General features: G+C 37.2%; 1 non-coding gene across 1 annotated transcript; it reads left to right on the forward strand.

Moving 5' to 3' along the window:
- Positions 1 to 3847: 3847 nt before the first annotated feature.
- On the forward strand, positions 3848 to 4061 carry LOC134385279 (small nucleolar RNA U3). The gene has a single exon (XR_010024280.1). It is a non-coding gene; the product is annotated as a small nucleolar RNA U3 (small nucleolar RNA).
- Positions 4062 to 6721: the final 2660 nt, after the last annotated feature.

The raw sequence follows: 6721 nt of genomic DNA on the forward strand, positions 1-6721 counted from the left end.
ACAATGTGAAGTCCCCTACTTTAATGAAATGTGTAGCTTCTCTCTTTTCGGTATGAAGCTAAGCCCTGCTGAGTTTTATTTTTCATTATTTCTTGGTTGTTTTGTTTTTAGGATCTCTGGGGAATATTTGCAAGTCACAGGAAGTATTAGTTTATTTGGTTAAGTAGTTTCAAAAATTTCATTAGGGATAACTGTATTTTAACATATTTTCTACTCTTTGCACATCTTTTCTGGCATTTCCACTCTCCTTCTTTGTTCTTACAGCCCAGCTTGTTATTGCTTATGATTAAGTAGCTCCATCTTCTGTCTCGAAATGATCAGATAAATTCCTTCCCCCTAGCATTTTGGCATTTAAAAATATTTTATATTATATATAAGTTAGACTTATCTAACACAAGATAAGAGTGAGCAAGATAGGCTATCTCCACAGGCAAATATCACTTTATGTATTTTAATGTATTTTTAATTCGTATACATGTGGAGATGTCAGAGTACCACATTTAGTTACAGTAGTTTCAAATAGAGTTTTCTAAAGCTGTCATAAAGTAAGAAAAGCAGTATTTCTAACAGAATAAATCCCTGCCCTCTTTAGAAATCACACTCATTAATTCTGTGAAATCTGTCTTCTGAATGTGGTTTTATGCACCTTCCGTACATATATATATATATAATGTAAATTTAAAAACTTTTCTTTTTAAAATGTTAGTTTTTAATACCCTTGAAAACAATAGGAGGTATCCTGAGTAGTTACACTATAGGTCATTCTTTCCTTTCAGGGACAAACATCTGTGTATTAAATGATTAACCACTCACTATGTGTCACTGTTTGGTCTTTATTTTAAAAACCTGCTTACATGGATTAGAAGGATTTTCGTACATAAAAAATAGGTCACCAACTGAACAAAGAGCATGGCTCATCTCTTCTAACGGAGTGCAAAATGATAACATGTTTTGTGATTCACTTAGATAAAATGAGATATTAACTACAGGATGTATATGTTTAAATGATACTTTAGATGGTTACATTATCAGTACATTTCATTAAATGCTTACTTTTACTTGTTCTTTTTAAGTATTTGAAAAAATGCTAGATATACCTTGCTGCTTACATTTTTTTTCTTAGTTATTTAGCACAAAATTTAAAAATTATGTCCAATTATATTTGATTTAGTGCTTTGGGGTGAGTTTAAATATGCTTGATAAGTAAATCACTAAATAAATGTCAAACTAAACATTTCCTATAAGTTTGAAACATAATTTCTGGGTCCCAAGGGAACAGGAGCCTGGGTTGCCCCCACCCCGCTGAGGGAGTTCCCTTTGACCCCCACCCCCTGGGGGTTGTATATAGATTATAAATATATAAGGGGGAGAGGGGTGGGTGGGGAGGTGTTGTGGGTCTAGGGTCTCACTTACCCTCCTCTTCCTTCTCCTGGTCCCCTATGCCTGGGGCCATTTGTTTAAAAAGAATAATAAAAGGATTAAAACAAATTGATAAGAATTACGCTGTGTTGTGATTTATCTGTTTTTGTAACTTGCTTTCAAAGGCACCCCAATCTTACATCCTCCAAGGTGTCATTCATTTACTTATTTGACACTAAGCCCCTACATGAAATTATAACTCTGGCTACAATCCTTCCTCATTTGAAGATGTCTCAACTCATGGACCAAGGATGCCAACATTCTTCCTCTGTGATTTTAACTCTGTGGTCATGATACTTTAACTGCCACATTTATGGTCACTTGCCCACACTTTTTCTGACATCACGTGTTACCATTCTGGGTGATGGCACCCCCCCCAACCCCACCCAAAATGACTGGGTGCTACTGCTGTGTAGAGGATACTATGATGTGCTACCTGGACATCTCCAGCATCTGGGAATACTGCCAACAGACAGCCATCAGCCATCAGCCTTCTCTGTGAATTGCCTAGGCTGTCACCCCACCTTTCCAGGGCAGGTAGAATGCAATGAGTCATCAGTATGGAGGTATAAAGACCAGGTTCCCCTCAACTGAACTTGGGACAACTTGGAAGGGCCACTTCAGCTTCCGAACTCCCCAGGAATCAGCTGAAACCTTCATTAGGACTGCACCGCAGCCTGCTTTCTCCCTCTGCCCACTTCTGCTTCCTTCCCTTCTCTCCCACAGCTGTTATTCCCAGAGCATTTCTTAACAAAACCTCCTGCATGCTAATCTCCATCTCAGTGTCTGCTTCCTGAAAACCCAACTTACAACAGGGTGCTACAACAAAAGCCATTGAAGTTAAGATTTTTTTTTTCTGCATATGGTGCAATTTAAAAATTGTTTGCTCTAAAGATGTTCATTTCTCAGTGCAGATATGCCTTCACCCTTAATTTGAACTTGAACTTGGCTTCAATTTCACCATTGAAATCTTAGAATCTCTTTAGGCAGTCCAACAGGTTGGTGGTAACGTCCCTTGCAAGCATTAAAATAAAATGCATTAGAAGGCAGTTTCATTAGGTGATGTAAAATCTCTGAAACTTAAGTCTACAAAAGACCCGGAAGCAAAATTCCTAGTGTCTTGAACAGTCCTCAAGTGAGTATTAATTTCATAAAGGAGTCACTCAGTTCCAGCCAGAGTGAAGAACAGATGAGGATTCCCTTTCATACACAGTAGGAAGGAGTTCAGATCTTTGTTCCCCTTTCTCCACCACCTTAATAGTCACCTCTGGCTGAAAACATCAGTGCAGATAAAGTTTCCTGTCTTCCCAACTTTATCACCTAGAAGTTCAAACCCACTGAACATCTATGTCAATTCTGATCAAGATATTCCCATTAACAGAAGGCCGATCTCACCCATGGATATGTCTGGAGCTGGTCTTGCTTTCCTAAACTTGGTACAGTATTTGTTGGTGCTTGATAAGCTTTAGGCACTTGTGCATACTGATCACAGGCCTAAGAACAAGAAGATGTTTTAAAATGTCAATTTTCATCACCATCTCTCTTCCCTAGGACTCTGCCTAGGTCTTTAAATCTCCTTCCCCAGGGCCTGGACACAATTACTCCAAAATATCTCCCAGATTCTGAAAATTGTCACTGTCTAGAAATGTCTGCTGCTGCATTCAACTGCCTGTGGACCTTGATGCTGACTGGGAGTAGCCTGAGTTTGCTAATGTTCTTTGGCTATTGTCGATTACAGACCGCTCTTGCGTGTATCATCCAGAAAACCATGTTAACCACTACAGCTGATCTTATATCATTTGGGCTTCCTCTGTCTCTCTGTTGCAGGGATTGAGCCGAAGTTGCAGTTCTTTGCTTCCTCCCTCCTTCTTCCCTCCATCATTTTATCCCTTCTTCCTTCCTTCCTCCCTTCAGCATTTGGAGAACATCTATTTGGGGGACTGGAATGGGAAGCTGCACCTAAGCAAAGCCGTCAGGATTCTCTGTGTGTGGGCACAATCATTTGCTTCAGGAATAACATTTTGCTGGTGAGGTCCACTTGAATGGTTTGCTGCTGGTATGGTCACTCTGCTAGCATGACTGCTTGAGCTCTATGTCTAGATCCATGACTGTCCAGGCCAGAGTCTTCTAACTGATGACCACTCTCAGCCACTCAGGGTATCTAGAAGTCAGCAGGAAAAGCCTTAGAATCCTCTACTTCTTCATTCTATCACCTGCATGTACAAGGCACAGATTCCCTCTTTTTAAGTAGATCCTATTACTTCCATTTAAGGTGCCTAGTCAGGGATTTTCTCCCCTTATCATTTATCTACTTACAGACCAAAAACCAACTCAGAGCCTAAAATTTCATCCTGGTTTTGTCTCTCTCTCTCTCTCTCTCTTTTTCTTTTTTATGATGGTTTCATTTTAATTAGAGAGGTAATATTTGAATACTATACCGTCAGGGATCATTTCTGTAGTTCATTACTAAAGAAGTTTTTCTGAATGTGTAGAACACCAGAAACCATGACAGCAGGTGCAGAGGTGTCTCCTGAGTGTGAAGCGGCTCTGGGTGATGCTTCACTGCAGCTACCATTTGCCATTGATGATCTTTTATCTCTTTCTTTGGGAGAGTAACAGGAAGACAACGCTGCCTGAGTGGTCTCTGTTTATTTTTAAAAAGGTAATATTTGTCCATTTTGGTGAAATTTGAAAATAAAAAAAGATAATTACTGTAAGTAACTTTTACTAATATTTTAATGTATTTTCTTTCAGGTTTTTTTGTTTGAGTGCAAACGTACACACACACACACTCCCCCTCCAAGACACACACACACAGTGTATATAATAGTTAAAATGTATTGAGTGACTACTATGAGCTTGAATTTGTATTACATACATTTGGTCCTCACAATAATCCTACAAAGTCATATGGTGAGGACTGTTGTTTTTGTTTTTGTCTGAGGGTGTCCATCCCTCCCTTCTACTGGCGACTACCTCATGATTTCAGCTGGGTCTGCAGTCTTGGTGGGGCAGCCAGTCTAAGTTCTCTATGCTGTCCTGGCATAGGGCTAGACACATATCCCAAGATAGGCAAATCATATGCTGTTCCTGAAATTTGAATCTTGAACAGCATGAATCAGAAGGACTAAGCAACCACTTTGTCATCAGGTGGTGATGTCCTGAAAAGACTTCCCATAGTATTTGGTGTCTAGATCCAATGGGCTGCTCTGGACTTGCAGTTTCTCAAGCTGGGTTTTTCAGCTCTTCCTCTGAATCTGTGAACTTTCCTATGTAATTCCAACAACATCCTTTTTTTAAAAAAATTGTGTTACCCAAGTTTGGTTTCTCCCACTTACCATCAAAAAATTTTTGACCAATACAGAAATACGCAAAAATATACTAGTATTATTTCAAATTAGAGACTGAAACTGAAACTGAATCTTAATGAAACTTGCCCAAGATCACCCAGACAATAAGAAGCATTGTCACATTTCTATAACAGTAGTTTGTCTTAATGTTAACCAACTCTTCTCAATCTCTCCCTGTATATATACATAGATGTGTGTGTGTGTTTATATATACAGCATTCTTCTACAGTTGAAATCTTACCATAATCACAATTTTAATCATTTTCAGCCTTTAGTTCTTTTTTTTTTTTTGGTAACAAAATAACTGTAGAAAATTTCAAAATCACTGTCAGGTACAATGAAGATAAAACTCACCCATTATTCCAACACCTAGACATTATCATCATCACTATTAGCATTTTGATGTATTTTCGTTAGTCTCTCGCTCTTTCTTTCTCTCTCTCTCTCTCCATATCGTATACATACACACACCCATACACACACAAATAGGAAGCCATAAAAATATATATTTACATGCAAATATATATTTACCTATGTTGGGATCCATGCTGTACATACAGATTTGTATCATCACTTTTTTCTCTTACCATTAATTTGTAAGCATTTTCCTGGGTAATTAAACTTCTTTCAAAATATTTTAATGGCTATAATGAATTTCATTATATGGGTATACCATAATGTGTTTACTTACTCCTCTTTCAGACATGTAATTGCTGTTTCTTTTGTTTTCTTTTTTGCTTTGATAAATAGCACTGCAATCAACAACTTCGCTGGCACTTGATTATTTTATTAGAATAGATTTTGAAAGTGGAACTGTTGGCTTAAAGGCTTTGAATGTTTTAAAGGTTATTGATATATACTGTCAAAAATCTTTTCAGAACGAGTGTGCCAATTTACAATCCCGCAACTAGTGTTTAAAAGTTAATTTCACTCAAGCTGCAGAAAAGAGCAGAGATTTCAATGGAAATTTTAAACAAATGAGATCAAAATCCTGAAGCATTTCTTCAAAGAATTGTAACAGGAGATGAAACATGGCTTCACCAGTATGGTCTTGAAGACAAAGCACAGTCAGAGCAATGGCTACCAAGAGGTAGAAGTGGTCCAGCCAAAGCAAAAGCAGACCAGTCAAAAGCAAAAATTATGGCAAGTTTTTTGAAATGCTCAAGGCATTTTCCTTTTTGACTTTCTAGAGGTCCAAAGTACAACAGCATCTGCTTATTGTTTTCAGAAAGTTAGTCAAAGCTTTAGCAGAAAAATGACAGAGAAAAAAACAGAGAATCCTTCTCCACTACAACAGTGCTCCTGCTCAATTCTCTCCAAACAAGGGCAATTTTGTGAGAGTTTTGATGGGAAATCATTAGACCTCCACTTTCCAGTCTTGATTTGGCTCCTTCTAACTTCTTTTTGTTTCCTAATCTTGAAAAATTTTTCAAGGGCACCCATTTTCCTTCAGTTAATAGTGTAAAAAAGACTGCATGGACATGATTAAATTCCCAGGACCCTCAGTTCTTTAGAGATGGACTAAATGCTGGTATCATGGCTTACAAAAGTGTCTTGAACTTGATGGAGCTTATGTTGAGAAATAAAGTTTACATTTTTTATTTTTATCTTTAAAAGAAAAACAAAAACACTACTGACTTTTGTATGTTGATTTTGTAACCTGTATCTTCATTAAATTTGTTTATCAGTTCTAAAAAAACCAAAAAAACAAAAAAACAAAAGTTAGTTTCACTCAACTGTCCAAACATGGATGCCAACTTTAAAAAATTATTAAATGCAAATTTAATAATTGGAAATTAGAGCCCATGTTGTACTTGGCATTTATTCTAATGTCTTTTATTTCTGATTGTAAAGTAATACAAGTTATTGCAGAAAGATTAAAAATATAAAAGATTACAGAAAACAATCACTTGTCATACATATTTAAACATAACATTGTAGTTTGATGAATA

This window comes from Cynocephalus volans, chromosome 8 (assembly GCF_027409185.1).
Source record: "Cynocephalus volans isolate mCynVol1 chromosome 8, mCynVol1.pri, whole genome shotgun sequence".
Classification (NCBI taxonomy): Eukaryota; Metazoa; Chordata; class Mammalia; order Dermoptera; family Cynocephalidae; genus Cynocephalus; species Cynocephalus volans.